This window comes from Lepeophtheirus salmonis, chromosome 5, assembly GCF_016086655.4.
Source record: "Lepeophtheirus salmonis chromosome 5, UVic_Lsal_1.4, whole genome shotgun sequence".
Taxonomy (NCBI): domain Eukaryota; kingdom Metazoa; phylum Arthropoda; class Copepoda; order Siphonostomatoida; family Caligidae; genus Lepeophtheirus; species Lepeophtheirus salmonis.
The window spans coordinates 13,949,693-13,972,256 of NC_052135.2; the positions used below are offsets into that span (position 1 = coordinate 13,949,693).

Genomic DNA, 22,564 nt, shown 5'->3' on the forward strand with positions numbered 1-22,564 from the left:
TTTTTACCCTTTTCATTGGAATTAATCCAACTTTTGAATAAGAAAAGAATCAAAAACTCACATCAAAGTTAGTTTATTCTTTGCAAATTTTTGTATTTATTTCAAATATGTGTTTATATTTTATATTTGATCAACCAATTTAGATAAAATGAAAGGTTTAATCAAATTTTTATACCTCATATTTTAAGGTTTTTGTTTGAAAAGGAATAACGCCTAGTTTTTCCATTGTTTTTACGTCAAAGGAGCTTATTTGATGTATAAATAAATAGGGTTTCATTCACAAAATGTATTTAGTTCTAAAAAGTATAGTCCAGCTGCAGTATTGATTTGAATTTAATTTTAGTGATGAAAGAGTCAATAAGAGGTACATAAAATGATATATAACAACTCATTTGTTTATCTAATTATATTTGGATTTAATTGTTTCCTTTTTATAAAATTTACAATTTCAACACTGAACTTCAATACATTTCTGATACAAAAACCTAAGACAAGAATATTGTACGCTCCTTTTCATTTTGAAAACTTAAAGTTTATGCGATATACCGGTTGTGGCAAAAAAAAATCTTTCACTTCATTTTTGCTACATAAATCAAGGTTTTTGCGTATGCTTAAAATTGTTCCGGTCATATACTAAAGATAAACAAAAAATGAAATAAACAAAAAAAAAACTATATCTTCCTAAGTATCTAAGAAGCCGAGAAAATGTCATCTGAACTTGAACAACGAATTTCGGTCAGTGCACATTTGGGCAGTGGGAAGAAACGAAGGGAGATTGCAAAGTAGTTGGGGATCTAGACCAACTACCCTGACATGAATGTGATGTTCCGGCAGTATGGTGCACCTTCATACACGTCCAAAAAAGCCAAGAAGTGGTTGGAGGACAACTTGCCTTTCTAGCCAAAGATGCTAAACCATTGGATTTCACTTTTTGGGTGCATGTTGAGTCCAAGGCCTGCACTGTCCATCACTCACATATCAACAACCTCAAGTAATCCATCAAACAGCACTGGGATTTCATGTCTGAGGACTAGATCCAAAATTGGTGCAAGGACTTCTTTGGCCGCCTGGAAGCAATCATTACTGTCAAGGAGGCTACATACATTATTAGGGTAGCCAAAACATCATATTAGCTATTCTTATTTTATTAAAATACCCTATTACAACTGGTTGCTGAAATACAACTTGATAAAGTTTTAGATTGTAAGTGTAAAGAATTGTTTGCCGCACCCGGTATATGTCCTTGTAAAAAGTACTCATCCAAAGTATTAAATCTTCCGACTCTCCTAATATCTGAATTTCTTTGTAGTAGGAAAATTTACTTTAGCCTCCACAAGATCATCTACTTATCCTTGAAAATAGGTTTTTAGAATTATTCTACAAATGTACGACGAGACACCTAGAAAAAGTTGACAATAGGCCTCTGTATAAATACTTGTGTATGTTTTTTTAGAATGATAAAAAAAGAAACCAAAAATCAACATGGTAACCCTGACAATTTAAAGAATTTTTGAAGAAGATCAGTTTAGCTGTCATGACGTTTCATTAGATCATCTACAAAGAGTTGTGACAAAAAGAGCGATAATGAAAGAAAATAGGATATTGGCAGGAATTAATCCTTTGTCGATTTTCAATTCTATCCTGAGTCCAACAAGTACTTACACTTATAACTTTCGAACAAATCCTGAGTCCTATTTTTCGGACATACAAATGTTCAACGATAGCTTGTATATAAAAATAAGTTCACTTCTGAGGAATTGAATAATAATGATAACAGTTTAGGAAAAGAAAATTCACTCTGAAGATTGCCAACTCAAAAAAACAAAAAACTGGGGAGTGCTAAAAACAGCTACTGATTAGCATCATTGTTTATTTCAGCTACATTTTGAAATTACATATGTGACGTGTTATTATAAAATAAGGCTGAAATTGTTTTCATGAAAATCGGTCCGTAAGCTAAAAGGCTTTAAATTATATTAACGTTTTTTTACTCGTGAGGGTGGAAGCCGCAGTTTAAACTGTTTTATTAAGTGTGACCAAATTTCAATATACAATTTTAAACATAAAGAAAGATAGGCTTACATTAAAACAAACTCTGACGTGTAAGTCTTATATTTTAGGTGAAGAGCATTTATGGAAAAGTTCAAAGCCTTTACTATAGTAATTTAATACTGACAAATAATATTTACCTGATATATGTTAGGATACTGGTTTGTAAAAATAATTATGAATAAGAAAATAGCTAGAAAAAGATTTGTTTTCTTATTTTTTACCTCAGCATGCTTTTATGTTGACATCACATATGTTATTAAGAATCATTTTTCATTTAACTCGCATATTTGTTATGTAATTTGAAGTGCATTTTATTAGGGACTATGTATGTATTTGTAAAAAATGTTATTAGTTTTACAATCTTTTATTGCCACATTTTTGAGCAAATGTTGAATTGCTCGATATAAAAAATAAACATTAGTAAAGAAAGACCGACCCACTTAATGACATTTCCTGAAGTCAAATTCGTACAAACAAATTTATCCCTTAAATTATGGACGCCCTTAAATAAACACATTTAATTAATTAACTAATCCAAGAAACGCATCATGAAACAGTATTCATGAGCCAGGATATTCGATTAAGATCTGTGAAATATTGAAACAGGAAGTTCACTTCATAGAACATCTATGTATACATACATTATAATGTATAAATAGTAATTCAAATTAAAGAGGTTTTTTTTAAATAAAATATATATTTTTTTATTTACATACACTTCATTTATACAATGAAAATTTGAATGTCGCATTTATCCAAAAAAAAAATAAAGTCAAATTACTGTGACGAATTTGATAAATATTTACAAATGTATACAAATATTTTGTTCAAGTACCTGTTCAACACAGGTGTACTACCTTTCAAAAATTATCTTACAGTGAAAATGAATTATTTTCAAGTTTATAAAAGGTCGTTGAATATTTTACTGTCTATAACATGTACTAGGCTGTCCCGTTTTCGGCTTGATATTTTTCTCTGTCTGTACAATAACTTTTTCTGTTGGAGATAATAAAAAAATTGACTTTGACAAAGTTTGATGAATCATAGATCATTATCAGCGTAGTACAAGCAGGGACTTCCGCAGGAGGTAGGCTGGAGGGGCTGACCCCCCCCCAAAAAAAAAAAAGGAATTTTTGCTTTTTACTAGATTTTTTTTTCTCAGGATGAAATTTTTTTACGCGAAAATAAAGGTAAGAAATTTAATTTTTGAAATTCTTTTTCAAACAATTTTTTTTTTGCACAGTTGTACATTTTTGAAATTTAAAAAAAAATATATTTTTTGAATTATTATGGGTTTTTTTTATTTTTTGCAAAAAATTTAATTGTTTGAGAATAGCTGTTGAGTTTTTAAATTTTGTTACAAAATATTTAATCTTTGTGAACTTTAAATTTTTTTTTTTGCAAAAAATTTAATTTTTTAAATTTTTTCCAGAACATTTAATTACCAAATTTTTTTTTCTAAAAATTTCAATTTCCCCCTCCCCCTTAAAAAAATATATATATATTTAATCTTGTGGATCCCTCACAAGTCAAAAAAATTGTATTTTTGCTTCAAAATTGGTCATATTTTTAGGCCTTTTGTACTTTCCTAAACAGGATACTATGAGTAAAAATTGGTCTTAAATTTAAGGGTTCTAAAATGTAATTTGTGGTTTCTCTATTTTTTTAAGCCTAACAAAAGATATTGTTCCTCCTTAATGCTTAACAAGTATCAATCCTAAGGTTATACTTTGATATTTTATGGTGGATAAACAAAGAAACCCCCAATCATTGAGCACAACTCTTAAATATTAAAAACAAGGTACACAATATTTTGAACTGATAAACCAAATACTAAATACTATAAAAAGTGCAACTTTTTACATATAGGATCATATTAGGGTAGGACCTGTACAAGAGGCATAAACGTGGCCAATTTCGACCCAAAAATACCATTTTTACAAACTAGAAGTGATTTAATATGCTAGGAATGGTCTAAAACCCCTGCAACTGTACAAGAGGCCTAAAAATAGCTAATTTTGACCCAAAAACAAATAATTTTTTCACACAAAAATAGCCCTGTAACTTAACTAAAGTCAGTTTTTATTTTTCCCAGCTTTAAAGGTATTTATGCAGGCGGAGAAAAATATTAACCCGAAAAAAGGAATAATTGATACATCTACGAATTACAAGAAGTTATAATGCATGTCAAACTTTCACTATCTTGATACAACCGTTGATCCCTTATGAAAAATAAAGGCAACAGTGGAGTGATTCGTTCCTCCTTATTTTTGATAAACATGTTTTTATTGAAAAAGAAAAATAACTTTTAACAAATAAATATTTTATATAGACACCAAAGTATACTATGGAAATTGATTTACTTTAGTACTTAGGTATGATTGGTTTGGCACAACGATGAAAAGGCTCGTCAATAGGTCAAATAATGCATTAGTAAGGTTATCAATGGTTTGAAATACATAACTCTCTGATCCTTCCCACAATAATAATTATCTAATTATATTTAGGAGGGCTGAAATTAATATGAGTAATTACCTTAAATTATAAATATGTGCACATCAATATGCCCATTTATTGTGTAGCATACTTTAAAGCCTATTTGCAAATATGGGATTGCTTTTTATAACAAATGTAATTTTTACATTTTATTATGAAAATATCTACATTTATTACGATATATAAATTCAACTTATAAGTACACTGGCAAGAATTTTTTCGGAAAAAAATACTTTTTCGTCATTTTCATGAATGTTTATGATTTTATCAATATTTTTAGTTTAACCCGATGAAATCTATTGTGAAAAAAATAGATCCATAAAATATTTTTTAATTATTTGTTGTTAAAATTCACCTCTTTTGGCCAGCCTTAATTTAAAATGTATTGTTTCTCTCTTGCAAGTATGAGAGATTGGTAATCAATTCCTTCAGAATGGTTATCATCCTATTTTGAAGACAGAAGCCATTTCTTCTGGACAGAAATTAATTGGAAGAAAGTTTGTCTTTCAACAAGACAACAATCCGACACATACATATAAGCTCTGCAAAAACTTCTTCAAAAAAAGAAGCCTCTTATATATTATGCAATGGCCCGGTCAATCTCTTGATTTGAACCCAAAAAGCTATTGTGGAAACATCTACACACAAAAAAAATCGGGGAAAATGCCTCATAAGTAAGTGGAACATTTTGAAAAAATGCTTGGAATGATATCACACCTGCCTATCTTGAAAAACCAGCAGCAAGAATGCCAAAAGGGAGGATTTTTGATTAAGCTAAAATATAAACAAAAATACTTAGATTTTTTTACAAATAAATGTTCATACACATATTGAACCTTATTTTTTTCTTCCTTTTAATAGCCTAATTACTGTGTTAAGTGATGATAAAGTCATAGGTAGTTAAAAAAATATATGAAATTTTATTTTTTTTACAAACTTTTTCTTACCAGTGTAAGTCAAATTTGTTAACTGTTTGACGTAGGATTTAAATTTTAAAAAGTGTTTTTTAAATATTGCCACAGGCACTCCATACGTTTTTCTCTCTTTGTGTGTATATATAAAGATTATTCCCGAGGGGACATATTTTTTTAGCCTCATTTCTTGTTTATTTATGATTTACTATATTTTATTATTACTCAAAGGTGAAATAGATTATTTTCCATAACATATACAGAGAATTCAAATAAAAAACAACTTGGAGTTGAAGTTAAAAGGTACAACGCAAAAAATCTTTTGAATAATAGAGGATGAGAAAAAAAAAAAACCTTGTGAATTATAACGTAGCACTTGATAAATGATCTTGTTTGGTTTTGAGGCCCCATGTTCAATTAATAAAAGACTTGGTTAGGAAAATAAGACTCTTCTATACATTTTTCATTAATATAAGCTAATGAGGAAATTCTACATCAGAAGATATTAGAGAAAAAATAAAAATATAATACATCTAATTGTAGGTATTTAAGTAAATGTAAGTATTATATTTACAGGGTGAGGATTTTAAATCCGGAAAATTGAAGGATAATGTATATTACAATTTATTTCCCAAAATATATTCAGTAATTCAGAAATCTTAACTCTTAAATGTAGAGGCTCATAGCAAAGTCAATCGCTCAAACTAACTTTCTCCAGCTTCAACTACAGTCTCCAGACTTGCACAGGCTTTGATGAGAAACTTCTTCTTCATATTGACCACACCTTCGAAAATGAAGGCCTGCAAAGAGTCACAATTATTACATGTACTTTTATTGGACTCTCTCTCCAAGACTCCAATAGTACTCCCAAGGGTTTAGCTTGGCGAGCTAAGAGGCCACATGTCCATTCATTTTGATGATGTATTCCAATAATTTGTTATCCCTTATTAGCCCAAAAGGATCATAAATCTTCATTGCTGGTCTTTGCGACCTTTCAAACTCCTTGAAAGATTCGGCAATTTTGTAAGCAGTTGATTTGGATAGCTCCGTAAACTCAATAATCTCCTTGGGCATGCTCCTGGTATGGAGGAACAATGACTTCACGGCATTCGTATTCGGAGGACATTTCAAAGATTTCAAATTTTTCCTTATACAGTTTTGTCTGTTGAATCTGATGATCACACTTTTTTAAATATTTGTGGATCTCAGGGTTGCCAAGATATTGGGGTATAAACATGTTCCAGATTTAAAATCCTCACCCAGCACACATATATTTGACTTTTTCTCCAGCATCTCCCAAATTCATCATTAATTTTTAAAGCCTTTTCATCGATTTCCCTATTGCCTTAACATAGTTAAAGCAATACGTGTTCTATTTAGAAAATTGCATTTCAGAGTTCATTGTATCCATGACATAGTTAACTTACACAAATCAACAAAAATGTTATCTTTTTTTCATTACTCCAGTGATTTTTACAGGTGTGGAAAATTAGACTCGAGACTCGATTTAGAATATAGTAAATATTTTTAAGACTTGCAACTCTAATTAATAGTACAATAAAAATACTCAAGACTTTACTTTTACTCCAAAGCTAAGACTAGCGACTGGTCTTGGACTCAAAAGTCATTTCAATAATATAAAGTACTCTTTAAAGTATATTTTATTTTTATAGGACTTTAGCTTGAATCTATCAAAATATTCAAAGACTTGGATTGTGAGCAAAGATCTGAGACACGAATTAGAGTATAAGGAATTTTTACCACCCCTGGATTTACTTAAAATAATTTGCGATCAAAATGGTTTTCTACTTAAATAGAGTCTCTATGATTTTATAGAGACAAATACTTATTGAAAATCAAACGTTAATTGATAATTTAACCGTCAAATAAGTGGTGTTTTTTTTTCTTTAGGTATAATCAAAAGCAAAGTTATAAAGGATCTTGGTACCAAACTCTAAAACCAAGGATTATCTCCACAATGGGATGATCTGAAACTAGGACAGAACGTCGAAAGACAAAATTTAGAACGTACAAAATGTAAAGTGGTCCATTTGTATGAGGATATTTTGAAACAAAGAAAATTTATGCAACAAAGAAAATGCAAAAAAATAGGATGATGAAATTACAACCAAATAATTTAAATTTACGTTTTTTTAAATTCCTCTATTCTTTTAGCTAAATATTTGTTGTAAATTTTAGAAACATTTTAGAATAGAAATAATTCTAAAATTATAATCAATAATATTTATTCTGTAAAGTATTTTCTACTAATATAAAAAATTATGCACAATAGCATAAATAGCAGGGGTGAAAATATGTTTATTTTTAAGTAACTGTCTGTATTTACTTAAAACGCTCAAAATTTGTCTCAAATTACAACAAAATTAAAAAAATAACGTACAAAAATATTCAAGCATCTGACTTAATACGAAAAAAAAGAATGTAAATTTTTGTCCGTCTGTATAAAGCAAGCTTGTATTTTTTTTTTTTTTTTTTTTTGATTTAGTCTTGACAACCAACAAATTATTTGAATTCATCCTTTTGATGATTTCAAATTTCACATAAAGTTTTTTTTTTCTATAATCAATACGTAATTGCCAGTATTTTATTATTATATCCATACTTATATCAAATAACTTAATAACAATAATGAAATACAAATTTTTTCCAAACTGAAATGGCCTGAGAGGCCTTAAACTTGACCAATGTCAGGTTTTTGATTATTTCTGCTGAAAAGGTCGTTGTGTAGGGAGAGAAAAATATTCACCCAAAAATGGGACAGTCTAATTTATTTTCATAAGCAATTCAAGAAGATTCAACGACCCTCTTGTTGTTATTTTAAATAGAATTGAATCAATTTTTAGAACGGGGGGGATAAAATTCAAATAAATAATGTAAGCTTATGTATAAATTCATTTAAAATGTGTTCTCTAAGGAATTCTCATCATTTAAATTTCCAAGAAAGGGAATTGTTTGCGTTTAGTGGGACTACAGATATGTAAACTTTTCATATATAAATGTGATATCAGAAAATGGCAGATTTATGAGACATATGACCTTATTGTAGGAGGGAAATGATGTTCCTACTGCCTTGAATGGCAATTAAATTGAATCCCTTTTTAATTCTATAGTTCCTTGAAGATACATTTATTATATAAATATGTACATATAATAAAATTAATATCGTTTCTTTTTGATCCTGTCGTTTTGAAATGTTGTTTGCAAGCAATGAATCCGTGTTCATTTTTGCTCAAGTTATGTGCAATTTTTTTGCATTGATATAACATATGTAATGTTGTGTAGTGTAGAATTACATTGACTGGCTTACATATTTGATGGATGCAGTTTTTATCATTTTACATAATATTATTGAATATGAATCATTCTAATATATATGTAATAGTGACGCAAGGGTTGGATTTTTGAACCCGTGGGGCCCACATTTTTGTGATATGACCCAAAACCTTTTATCTAATTTGACTACTATACAAAATTAATACAATTATTCAATGTATTTAATTGAAACTTATAAATAAACTTTTCAAAATGGCCCATAAGCTTTTTCACTCATAATGAAATTACCTATGAAATTCTTGTCTTAGTGTGACGTACCATTTTTAAATAGAATTTTCTATTCCCTTTCACAATTTATGTAACAACTTGCAACGCTCAACACTTTGTCAGGGGTGTCTGCAGGGAGTTGGCTGGAGAGGCTTAGCCCTCCCCCCAAAAAAAAAAAAGAAATTTTTCCTTTTAACTAGGAAATTTAATTATATGAAATTTCTTCCTCAAGAAATTTAATTTTTCAATTTTTTTTCCAAAAAATTAAATTTTCCGTTAATAGCTATGAATTTTTGAAATGGTTCTCCAAAAAAATTAATATTTGACTCTTATTTTGAAAAAAATTTATATAAGACTTTTTTTTTTTTTTTGAAAATAGGTGTGGAGTTTCGAATTTTTTTTCTGAAAATTTTTTTTTTGTGTGCAATTGGATTTTTTTTGTTTTTTGAAAAAAATAATTTTTTTTAATAACTATGAATTTTTGAATTTTTTATCCAAAAAATATAATTTTTAATGATTGATAATGGATTTTTGAACATTTATACATAAACTTAAAAACTAAGCCCTTCCCCAAAAATATAAACTTTCAATGCCCCAATGATTGTTCAATGATACTTTTCTATGTGCGGCATAGAAACCTGCAAAAGGGGGGATTTGCTTGAGTTTCTAACTTATTGTGTGAGGCTTGAGAGCCCTGGAGTAGTGATTTATTTTTTTTTAGAAAAAAATATGTTTTTTAAAGGGTTAAAATAAATTAATTACTATGTGATGAACGAGCTGGTTTTTTGGTGAAATTTCAGGAAAAGAACACCCTAGCGCGGACTTAAAGTAAACCCACGTATCACTAATATGTAGTACTTAATATAAATATTTGGACTTTGTTCTTTAACAATTGGTCTTTTTATGTATACAATATACATATAAATTGAAAGGAAATCCTTTTCCCTCATGTTGTTTTTATCTAGAAATCAATTAAGTTGTTCTGTACTATAAAATGTTGTTTACGAAGAATACAGCGATATTTTTCTTCCTATTCATTACAAAAGTATTACAATATTGTTCTGACCAGTCAAAAAATGGATTTTCCCAGGTAAATGATATGTGCTGTATTATTTTGCGAATGAAGGAAGTTGGAAAGTTGCGGTTGAGTGCTTCACCATCTTTTTTTATAAAAAAAGACTACTTGGAAATTTGACTCAGAACTACAAAATAATTATAAATAGTTTATTCTACATATCTATTTGAATAAAGAAAAGTTTGTCTGTATATTTTGTATGTATTCTTTCCTTAAAGTCATTTTTAGTGTATTCTGGAACGCCGTAGATATTTGATATCAGAAAAAAACATGAGTGGAGGATCCATTCTTAACAACGAGCGTGTGTAACTTAATCTCATAATAGGTTGGTCAAAAAGTAATTTCGTATTTGTCGCTTTATTTAAATCTTTTATAAGAAGTGTGACAATCATTCAATTTAAGCCAAGTCTGCCCCGTTCTGTTCGATAACTTATTGCCAACGGCAATCTAACTTCATTATATCGTTATCATAAAAGCCCCTGTCCCAATTGGCAAAAAACTCAGACAATCAATTTTCACAGGCATCTACTGAGACCAAATTTGTCCCCCCAAGCACATAGGCCATAGGTTGGATGCTTAAAAAAATCCCATCCGAGCTCCCAAGGCTTCTGGTACGTCATCAAAGAAGTGTGCAGGCTGGCATTGTATTAATGATGTCATATTGTCTCTTATTCACCAATGCTGGACACTTCTGTTAGATCGCCAGCTTCAAATGGTCGAGTTGTTCACAGTAGAGATCAAAATTGAGCGTTGGAAAAATCGCTTGAACCGCTGATGTGCAATACGAACCGAATTAGTATTGGCCCTACATACGTTGCAAATTTTTTGTCACGCTTTCGACGCGTTTTTGCCTGTCAGCTAATAAAAATGTAAAATATGGCGAATTTCTTCATTTGAGACCTCCATACTGGATTCACGATAATTCACGACTTAACATGTCAAATACAATCATGTCAAAAAAGATTGGCAGTACCTATATACTCACACCTTCACAACGTCCTCTCATATGATCTGATGTGACCAATAATGAACAAGATATCCTTAGTTAAAAAGAGGCAGGAAATACAAAATTTCTTTTTTTCCCAGCTTGATATTAAAAAAGAAAAAGGAAGTACATTATATAAAATAATGAGTGTAACTTTGATTGAGATTAAGCAGCAACAAGTGTGTTAATCCAAAGCACGTTCAGAGCTAAAGTGTTCCCTGGCTTATCATGTAATACAAAAAGCTGAATCATCATTCTTTCATTCTGGAAGAGAGAGTATCGAAGTATTGAGTAACTACGTGTGAGTTTGCTCAAGAAAAATGAGAGTAAAACAGAGGGTTTATTGGGGAATTATCTTCTATGCTATTAAAGTAAAGTAGGTATGTTCGTCAACGCCCAATAACTCTGAGCAATACCGGGTATTACCACTAGTATATAACATATTTACATATCATGTATGTACATCGATGATAAGAAATATTTAGAATAAAATTCTTTTTTGCAATGCAATATGTCAATAGTGGAATTTGTAATCAGGGAACCTTCCATTTCCATGAGTATCTCTTTCATTTCATAACTATATTACTAATAGAAAAAAGGAAACAATCGCAATTAGTTAAAGAAAAAAAAAGGCTAAAAGTACACGTTCCAATGTTCCATATATAGAGAGTTCCCTGGCTAGACATACTGAAATGGATCTAGGTTTCCCTGTTTCTCCAATAAAAACCAATCTCATGTCATAATAAATTAGCTCAAATTACCTCCATTTGATCTCAATACTTATTACACATGTATGTTGTTACTTCTATCCATTTGCTCATGAGACATCCGAGGAATGTTGTATGCATTTCCTAGCAGAGCAAAGCAATCTCTTGTCGTCACGTGGAAGCTGAGATGCTCTTGGTCAAAGTAAGGGATAATGGGCTCAGGAAAGTAATTAATGTAGTAGGACGGGAGGGTTCAATGTAATTATTACTTTTTTGAACATTGATCGTTCTTTCAACTTTCTACACCAAGAACTTTGATGAAAAGTTTCTAAGAAGTTATGTGGTCATAATTAGATATATAATTCGTTAAAGAATGTCATTGTTTTGGGTTGATGATTAACAAAAATACAAACCTACAAATGTAGATCATTGGGATGTTGACTATATATGATTTTGTTTTTGCTTGTCTGTAATACATCCAAAATCAGATTGTTCAAGTTACAATTTGTAGGTATCAGACCCCCTTAATTCAATTACAAAATGGGGCCTTTTAATTTGCAACTATTTATTGATGCTATTATTAAATTTTGGTCTATTAAAATTGCTTAGGTATTTAGTTATATATGTAATAATTTAAAAGAGTAATTGACTGTGAATCCGTCCATAATGAACTTTTACCTATTAGTAAATTTCATTAAAAAAGACAAAAAAAAAAAAAACAAAAAAACAAGGTTCTCCGCAGGAGGGGTAAAAAATGAAATGAAGTACTCCAAAACACTTGAAATGGTGACAATTCCAAACAATGAGACTGTTCTGAGTTAAAAAAATGTTTACAAGTGTTGCAAACTCTTCCAAAATGGCTAGGAAGATGCAAATGTCGAGTTTAACTCTGGACACCCAAGCAAGTGAACAACAGATGAAAACCGTGCCGTAGTGAATCAGAAGTCCTTACCATATAGTCATGCCGTCAATAAAGAATATTATCTTGAAGTTATGTACCGCTTGCAAAAAGCCATACGAAGAAAACGTCCCTGGATACCTGGAAGAGCTCAAGGCTATACCGAAAAAGTGCTTAGAGGATTGGAAAAATTGTTGGAACAAGTGTATTGTAACTGAGGGGGATTACATTGAAGCGGAAAACATAAATATTGATGAATACATAAATACTTTTTCCTAAAAATACAAAGTCACCTTAATTTTTGAACACACCTTGTTTAAGATTTTTATTTAGACATGACTCTTTTTAAATAAAATCTATTAATATATAATTACTTATTTGTGACAATGAATCTTTAATACTACTTTAAGGGCACTTTGCGTCCCCTTCAAAGGATTAATGAGAATAATTTTTTCATAGACATTGACCATAATTTGTAGAATAATAACAATGTAATCGGTTCTTAATTTTAAGAAAATCATTCCAGCTTGCAGATGTATACAAAATTCCAGACCCCGATTTCAATTCTTTAATATTTTTAAATAATATACCATTTTGCTGCTGTCAGGGGCGTCTACAGAATTATATGAAAAAATTTGAAAACTTAAATTTTTTGTAAAAAATTTCAAATATACCATTTGAGACTTAAAATTTTTCAAAAATCCACAACTATTCAAAAAAAATTCAAAAATAACATTGATAATAATTCAAATATTAAATTTTTTCTAAAAAAATTAAATCATTTTTTTTTTTTTTCATAACTTAGAAAAGTAATGAATAGTTAAATACAAGAAATAAATAATAATCTATATGAATCGGAATCACAAATAAAAAATTATTTTCTCGATACCGATACCTGAAAAAACAGTCTATTCCAAATTCCGATTAACCCTCCCATCACTAATATGTAGTCAAATTGAATGTTTTCTAGCAAAGAAAAAATCCAAAATTTGATTTCATATGCCCTATTTTCCGACATATGTAAATTGTATATACAGGCATATAATGTGTAAGTTATATCTCTCTTGGGAGTACAAATAATGAACTCTACTTTATGTTGATGTAATAAGAGTAAGTTATAGAAGAAATGGAAGGTAGAACATAAGCTATTAGAAGAACGTCATAGTCTTACCCCTTGTTTCCACGGATTTTTCTTTGGCCCGAATGTGTCTTTTAGTTTTGTTCACAGATGTGAGCTTCCCTTGAAAGCTGGGTCGGCTATATAGGAGTAATTGACAATCATTCTGAGCATGTCGACGATACACAAAGATTTGATGGATTTTCCTTCCGTCAACCGAGCCAGAGTTGATGCAACATAGGAGAAGGATGAAGAGGCCACTGCCTAAAAGGGTTGCAACAAACGTCTCTTTCATCCTTTTAAGGATCCTGCTCCTGATGCTAAGCTCTAATTCTGTAAGAAATATCCCCAGATGGATTCTTTTTTTTTGTTTTTACTTGTGTGTTTTTTTTTGTTTTTTTTTTTCGATTCAAAAAGACAATGAAAATGCTCTCTCTCTCTCTCTCTTCAATATATCAACTCATCACATCGTTCTCGTTGTAACTGAAGTATACAACGTTGAAGGGGGCAAAGTAGAACGTATAATTTTGAGCGTGTAAGTCAGTCCTGCTCGTCCGAATTATGTGTAGAGTACGACGGTTTCTATCTAATATTGAACATACAAATATAATAACGCATGCATACACAGGATTCGAAAAAAGCACACGACTCAATAAAAGATATAATGAAGAAAATTAAATGACCCAAGTTCTACACTTAAAACACATTCCGATATGTACCATTTTCACACATTTTCTAAGGAATATTGTTATTTTATAAAATACACAATATGCCTTGGGTAACCACTACTCACCATATTTTTATTTCCCAAAAGAGGGAGCACGTGCAGAATGTTTGTTTTTATTTTTATAAATGCCCAATTTGATAAAAATATTTTTAAGAAATAACTTTTATTTCATTTTATAATTTTCATTTTTTGTAAGGGACAAAGTTGAACCAATTCATCTATAATCTAAAGACAATTACTTTTTGAACAACTATGGAGAAAAAAAAATATTATTTTCAAAATTACGGCAACAACAAAAAATAATTAAAAACAAAGTTTTTATTTTTGACAAATTTGCAACAAAATTTAAGTCCATAGTGGGTGCAACGCCGCCGCCCTCACCGACCTGATCTAATCAGTATGTATTTTACAAGGAGGGGTTTATATTTTGAGTTTATTTGGGGGGGGGGATTTTTGATTCGTAAAATTCTTTATTTTTTATTTCAACTTTTATTATATGTCTATCTTCAAAAATTTGTTCCCAAAAAAATCATCAGGTAAAAATGCTTGCTTGGACACTCTAAATATACCGCATGATAGGTAATAAGGACAACATGCCTATTGTCTAGAACAGTGGTTCTCACACTGTGACACACGCATTACTTGTGGTGCGAGTTTTAAATCAAAAATAGAAATATATTTATAAAACAAGGACATAAATTTAATTAATGTTATCAAGAAAATAAAGTATAATTTAAAAAAAAAGTTCATTTAAATCAAATGAAAAAATCCTAGTCACGGCACTACGTGGAGAAACGTCATAAATAGGTTAAGACTCCGCAATTGTATTGCTACTACCGATAGCTTGTACAAATATTGAGCACGTGGTTTTTGTTTTTAGTTTCGTTACTTTGTTTTCAAAGCTTCAAATAGAATATGACGACTAGAGTTGTAGAAAGTATGATTTAAAGCGAGCTTGTGACTTTTTGTAGTCGTAACCTGAATAGTGCTTTTTATCTTCTGAAGTTGTTATCATTTTAATTTTATTCTTAAGGGAGTAAACCCCGAGTTTAAAATGCGTGTCCTCATGAAAAACGGAGATGAATACTGATGATTACTTAGGGAGGTGTAATTGTAAGTCCTTGTTAGACTTGGAGCTGAATTGAGAATCGACATCAGTCATTCCTATCCTTATCATTTTGAGATACAGAGTGGTAGTGGCGTCTGCAAGATTATATATACATATTATTATTTTTTGGGAGGGGCCTTTATTTTAAAAAAAAAATTTGAAAATTCAAATTAATTGAAAAAAATTTTTTTTTTTTTTTAAGTTAAAAAATACGATATTAAGGCAAAAAATTTCAAAAATTACATTTCAAAACTTAAATTTTTTGAAAAAACGAATTACAAATATAAAATTTCTTTGAAAAAAAATTGAAAATTCTATAGATATTCACACAAAATTAAACTTTTTGAAAAATATTTCAAATATTAAAATTTTTTGAAAAAAAATCTAAATTCCACTACTATTCAAAAAAATTAAATTTTTTGGGAAAAAATTTTTAAAATTAAATTTCTTAATTTTTTTTCAAATATTACATTTTTTGGTAGAATGCAAAAATTCCTTAATTTGGGGAGGGATCCAGACGCCTCTGAGTGGATTTTATATTTATTTCTTTCTTCTCATAACTTTTTACGGCTAATCTAATCAAACGTCATGATAGCTCTAAGATGTTCATATCCAAAATATTCTTCAAATTGTCTGGACTACCACGTCATTTTTCTGAGTGTTTGATTAACACACTGATAGGTCTTATTTTATACCATTATAATTATTACATCTGTAAAAGCTACAATAAAAAAAAGAATGATTTCACACAGTTTGGGTTTGATTGAAAATGAGCACAATAGTGGTAACTCAATTTTTGAAGTATGAACTTACATAAAAAAATTCTACAAAAACAACATGGCCTGTCAACATAAAAGCTAGCTAGAATGTTTTATCTCAAAATTTAGTGTATATCAAGCTTAGTAAAAATCCAAGGTTAGACCATAACAAATGTACCACTAATGTTTGACTTCCACATCAGTTTTTAATATTGACTTCATAGTGTATTAGTGGTTGTGTGTTTTCTCGAAATCTGTTTTGCTTGCCCAGTAGTTGGTATGATACATTAAATTCAAAATTCTAGCAATAGTGACGTCATACACCATGAGTGGTTGCATGTTTTGTAAAAATCTACCTGTCTTGCCCAGCAGTCGGTACAATACATCAAATTGAAAATTCTTGCGAGCCAGACTACATGATGGTCTAATCTTGTATTTCTATTAACCTTGGATTAAATTTGTATTTTTTGACCAATTTTTGTCAATTTCTATTAGCAAATTATTCTTTCTAACCCTTTAAAGGACCTGCAAAATAAGCTTAAAGTAACCAAAATTGATCGCCAGAATATAAAAAGGAAATATTGATGGATTTTATTCGAAAGATCATATGGAGCTAATTAAGTTTATTAGCTATATCTAAAATTCTTCGATATCTAAACTCATTCCCCAAATTTGAATACTACGCCTTCAAGAGACTAAAATATTTCTTTGAAATATTGGCCTATAATTATATATTAAATAGAATTTTTCCCTTCCATGACTTTTGTCTGTTTTTATCTTGATGCACGACATATATAAGGTATATATTATGTACTATGAAGTGCGTCAATTTAATTGGCAATTTAATACATCAATCTCATATACGCATTACATAATTCATAATATGTGTGTTAAGTTGCAACTCAGTAATACAGTTTATCCGGTATTTGTAATAATACTAATATTCTAATTGATTCAAAGCATAAATCCTTCAATTATAGAATTAAAGAACACATTGTTACAAAAAAATAGTAAATTTATTTTGAAATAAATTTGGTCGGATTTCTTTCTTTAATTATTTTTTGTAGAAATAAATTCTATATAATTTATTTCATTATTCATTCATACAACTTCCCCTTTTTATAAATATATAAAATTTTGTATATGGTATTATTGAGAGTAGAACAGCTTAGAAATGAAATTTTGGATCTGTAACTCAATTGGAGTTTTGAAGCCTTACTGAGGAAGAAAATAACACTTTGAAATTTTTTTTGATTAGTGATATATCGTAAATCAAAGCAATTATATCGAAGGATAATATATCATTGAAAAACTATCAAATGGCTTAATAAAACTTATTATAATTTTTTTTGTCATAAAAAAAAGTAAACCATCTTTTATTGTTTTTGACATTTTAAGCATCTATAGATAAAAAATTAAAACATAAGTATTGTTAGCTAATAGTTTTTCAATTAAGTATTGCTTTTGGTTTGAGTTTTTTTTTGTCTTTAAGAACTCAGAGTTGTACTGAGCTATAGATCCAAAATTTCATTTCTAAGCTAGACTACTGTCAAAAAAATAACATGACAAATTTTAGTCAAATCCGTTTTCTTGTGAAAATATATCATTATGTACATTTTTTATCCTGAAGGTATAGATACTTCAGTTTTTCTTCCCGGATTTCTTGGGGTTTTACAAGTACAAAATATTCCCGAGAAATAATAAATTGAATTTGGAAGATCTTGCATCAATTATTTCATATATGTAATTTATTCAATGAAAAGTTGAATAGGTACATATTGAAGATTCACTTGAAATGAAGTTTTTAACAATTTACCCTACAGTGAAAATGATGAGTATCGACAAAAATTGATGTGTAATGATCACAAATGACATAAAACCATTAAATAAATATTTAATTATACATTTTCCTTCTTAATGTAGAAAAATGAATTAATTTTGTCTGATTTTTCCGAAATTTTTGGGTAAGACTAGATTAAAATTTATTTTTTATTCTTAAAATATATTACTCAAATTTGTTAGTATTCATTAGTAATTATCTCCCGGAATGTTCCGGGATCCCTAAATGTTAAAAAAAATCTTGATATTTTACTGAGGGGCAATTTCTCAGGAAATGAGAAGCTAATTCGTTCTTTACCAGTCTTTTTGTAAAATCTATAAACTTCATTCTTTTCAAAAAGAGATTTGAGGATTACGTTTATTTTAGAAAACAGCGAAAAAATATTTCTGAAAAAATTTCGATTCACGCTCTTAATTTCCAGTCCAGATTAGTCTAAAAAATCACTTAAGAAATAAAAAAATTAAAATAAAATAGGATTCAAGCCGAGTCTCAACATTTCTTAGATACTTTTTCGGAAAACACTAGACAATGTTTTTGGCCTCTCTCTGATGATTAAACGAGTGAAGTAAATACATTTGGTCTCAATAAATTAAGAAAATATTTTTAATTTAATAATTTAATTTTAGCCTGAACGAATTTTTAATTAATTGACTAAGAAAAATCACGCAAAAATGTTTTCAAAGGTCTCTGATTTTTCAAAATGATTAGAAATAAAATGCTGATTTTTTGATATATTAAATATCACGACATTATATTGAACTATTTAGAGAAAAAATTTGAGTTCGTGATGAATTATGAATTGGACCTTGCATTTGACTACCCATTAAGTTAACCTTTATCTATTCTTTTTAAAGCGAGTTGCTTTATTTAAAATCCTATTATCATGAGATTTTGCAAGGGTTAATAACAATGTCTGGTTATATTGAACTCTTTGAAGATTATAAGAGGCTTTTAAATATGGGTCTAAAATTGGCTCTATTTATAAATAGTTTGATATCTCTTCCACTCTAATTTTAGTTTTTCAGCAATCATATAAAATTATGTAAGGATTTTATGGAATAAAACTAGAGGTGTTTTAACTTATTTTTAAGAATAGGTCGAATTGTGGAGCTCAGTCCCGTGGACAGACATATATTCCAGGAGGACTACTTGGAGATCTTAAAGACCAAGGTTCTCCCGTAGGTCCACAAGATCACCTAAAAGACGGGCAAGGCGTCCTACATCTTCCAGCAGGATGGAGCGCCCGCCCACAGAGCCAATGTTGTGCAAGCCTGGATAGAAGATAACATGGAGTTTTGTCCCAAGAACTTCTGCCTCCCTCGAGCCCAAATCTGAATCCTTAGGATTACTATATCTGGTGGCAAGTCAATCCCAAGGTCAGAAGATTACGCAAAAAGTCTCATAAGAAAGGGGACTACATTGCCAAAGTGTGCTCCACCCTCGGTGGCCACTTTAAGGCCGTCATTGAGAGCAATGGAGGTCAATCCATAAATAAAATCTGTCATTGAGTGCTTAATAAATCTATCACATCTGACTTAATTGAGACTCAGGAGGAGCAAAAGTTTGCTCACGTTGATTAGTGGTACATCCATTTTTGCAAAAAATTGGAAGAATATAATTTCAAATATTACATTTTTTGGAAATAAATTTCAAAAATCCACAGGTGCTCACAAAATAATTAATTTTTTTAAAAATTTTTAAAAATCCATCATTATTCATAGGAAATTAAATTTTTTTCCAAAAAATTAAATTTTTTAGAAATAAATTAGAAAAATTATTTTTTTTTTTATTTTTTAAAAATTCATAGATATTCTCCAAAAATTACTTTTTTTGGAGAAAAACTTCAAACATCCATAAATAATACCAAGAAAAATTACATTTTTTGGAAAATTTTGGAATTTATGAAACTGTTGGAATTAATCCATGAATTTATTATAGAAATTTGCTTTATTATAAGCCATTTTTAACAGAGTATCTTTATTTAAAAGTACTATTAAAAGATATGATCCTATATGGGCATACAGTATAAATACATTAGGCAGATGTTATTTAGAAAAAAGGAAATCAGAAATGTATCATTCATTCCTTGTTATGCTTTGGACATTGACATGATATTTTTCATGAAATCAAAAGAGCAGCAAAATAAATGTTTTGGGTGAACCATGAATTGTTTTCTTTATTTGATCGATTCAAACGCTTTTGTATTCTACAGAACATGTACTCGTATCTACAGTAGGGTTTTTCATTTCCCAGGAAATTGTCTTTGAGCGGGATCACGGGAAATAAATATACAAATAACAAGATCCCGTTAATAAATACCATTTTTTTAAGAATAAATAAATTTTTGACTAATCTTAGTCATATATTCGTAATCCTTATTTTCTTCATTTTCTAATTAAAACTAATTTTATACAAGTTGTTTCTTAAAAACCCGTGAGTCCTACTTTTTTGATTCCGTTACTTAATCCTTAATGTAGGTTAAAAGTCAATTTGGTATTACTATAGAATACTGTCCATATATCTCAAATTAATGCTTTTTGGGAAAATAATAGTTTGAGCTTACTAAATTAAGAATATAATATATTTCATAATTATTTTCAGAAAAATAATGTATATATGTTCAAAATAACGTCAATTGAATTTGATTGAAATTGAACTCATGAGGGTTTTTTAAATTTCTTTAGCATATTGCAATCAAACTATTGGACTAATAAATATGAAAATATGAAATTACGTTCAATTTACATTAAATTCAACGAAAAAAATTAAATTTTTAATTACTATAACCTTAGTGACCTTTTTATGACCTATTTGCAGAGAGTAGCCGTTTTAATTCAATTATAACACATAAATACAGTCATCCTAGTCGAAGATGGCACCTACAAAAAAATAGTTATAAAATATATTTTATTTTAAATTTAATAAACTCAAATTATTGTTATACAAAAAAAACCTTTAATTTCAGGTATATGGACAGTATTAAAGCAAATACACAGTTTTTTCTTTAAAAATGTAAATTTTCAAAAGTTTAGGGCCATTGAGCTACCTTTAATAATTTTTTAAAACAGTTCAAACTTTTCTTACATGTTTTTTGTACAATTAGGAACCATTTTTTGACCTAAGCCATTTAATTTTACAAAAAAAATGATTTTATCGTCAGCCTAATTTAGAATTACAAGATTTCAATGAGAGGGCCCATAAATCTAGATATATATAATAGGGAGGAAGAAAATTTGGGATGTATACTGGACCAATACTCGTTTGGTTCATGTTGCACAAGAGTGGTCCGAGCAATTTCCCCCTCCCCCCGCTCAATTATGTCCTTTACTGTGAACAACTCCGCCGTTTGAAGGTGGCAATCGAACAGAAGCAACCAGTATTGGTGAATAGGAGACAAAAAGACAACACCAGGCCGCACACATCTTTCATGAACCGCCAGAAGCTCTGTGAGCTCGGATGGGATGTTCTTATGCATCCATCCGATAGTCCATACTTGGCACCAAGGTAATATCACATGTTCCTGTCTATGGCCAACGCGCTTGAGGTACAAATTTGACCTTTGAAAACTATTTGTCCGTGTTTTTGCCAATTGGAACCGATATCTGAGTCTAAAAAGAGGTAAAACAGAAAAAGTAAGAAAAACTTCTATAAGCGAGCTAAAATACGACCGATTTTATCGCTCTTCTAAAATTATGTGCACCCTCTTGCTCGTTATTTAAAGCAATGAGCAGCTCCTGCTCCCGCTAAAGAATTTTTATCACCGCTCACTAATGCTCTGAATACAACTGTGGGCATTTGAAATTTATAAGGTGCCTCAGAATACTTATATTTTAGTGATTTTTAGTAAAATAGTCAAAAATTACACCATTAATTGTTCAACTATCGAATTATCCTAACCCCAAGAACTGTACATCTTTCATTTCAAATTATTCATCTCATGTTTTGGTTGTACCTTGTACAACTTTTTTGTACAAGTTACAACTTGTACAGAACACATAAAAGAAAGTATCAAAACTGTCCTTTATAAAAAATAAAACGACTATTACAGCAGCATGCTCCCCCCTCAAAAATCCAACGTTGCCCATGTTTTTGTGTTATATGCTTAGTTAAATAGTATCATACAACATTAAAATTACGATAGAACCTGAAAAAAATACAATTTCACAGTTAAATAGAAATATTATTTACTACAAAATTTTGATCAGAATGAGTCAACCCTCCAAATGTTTCCTATTTTGGAGTTAACACAAAAAAAAAGTTTTATATTTATATTTTTTCATTTACTATTCGTTCATAATAAGATATTTTAAAAAAATAACAATTTCAATA

General features: G+C 29.5%; 1 long non-coding RNA gene across 1 annotated transcript in view; it reads right to left on the bottom strand.

Moving 5' to 3' along the window:
• LOC121118147 (uncharacterized) overlaps nucleotides 1-14,523 on the bottom strand; it is a 34,689-nt gene extending 20,166 nt beyond the window's left edge. The window contains exon 1 of the long non-coding RNA XR_011780015.1: nucleotides 13,857-14,523. This is a non-coding gene — a long non-coding RNA (uncharacterized lncRNA). The remainder of the gene's footprint in view (nucleotides 1-13,856) is intronic.
• Between the last annotated feature and the right edge of the window lie 8,041 nt (nucleotides 14,524-22,564).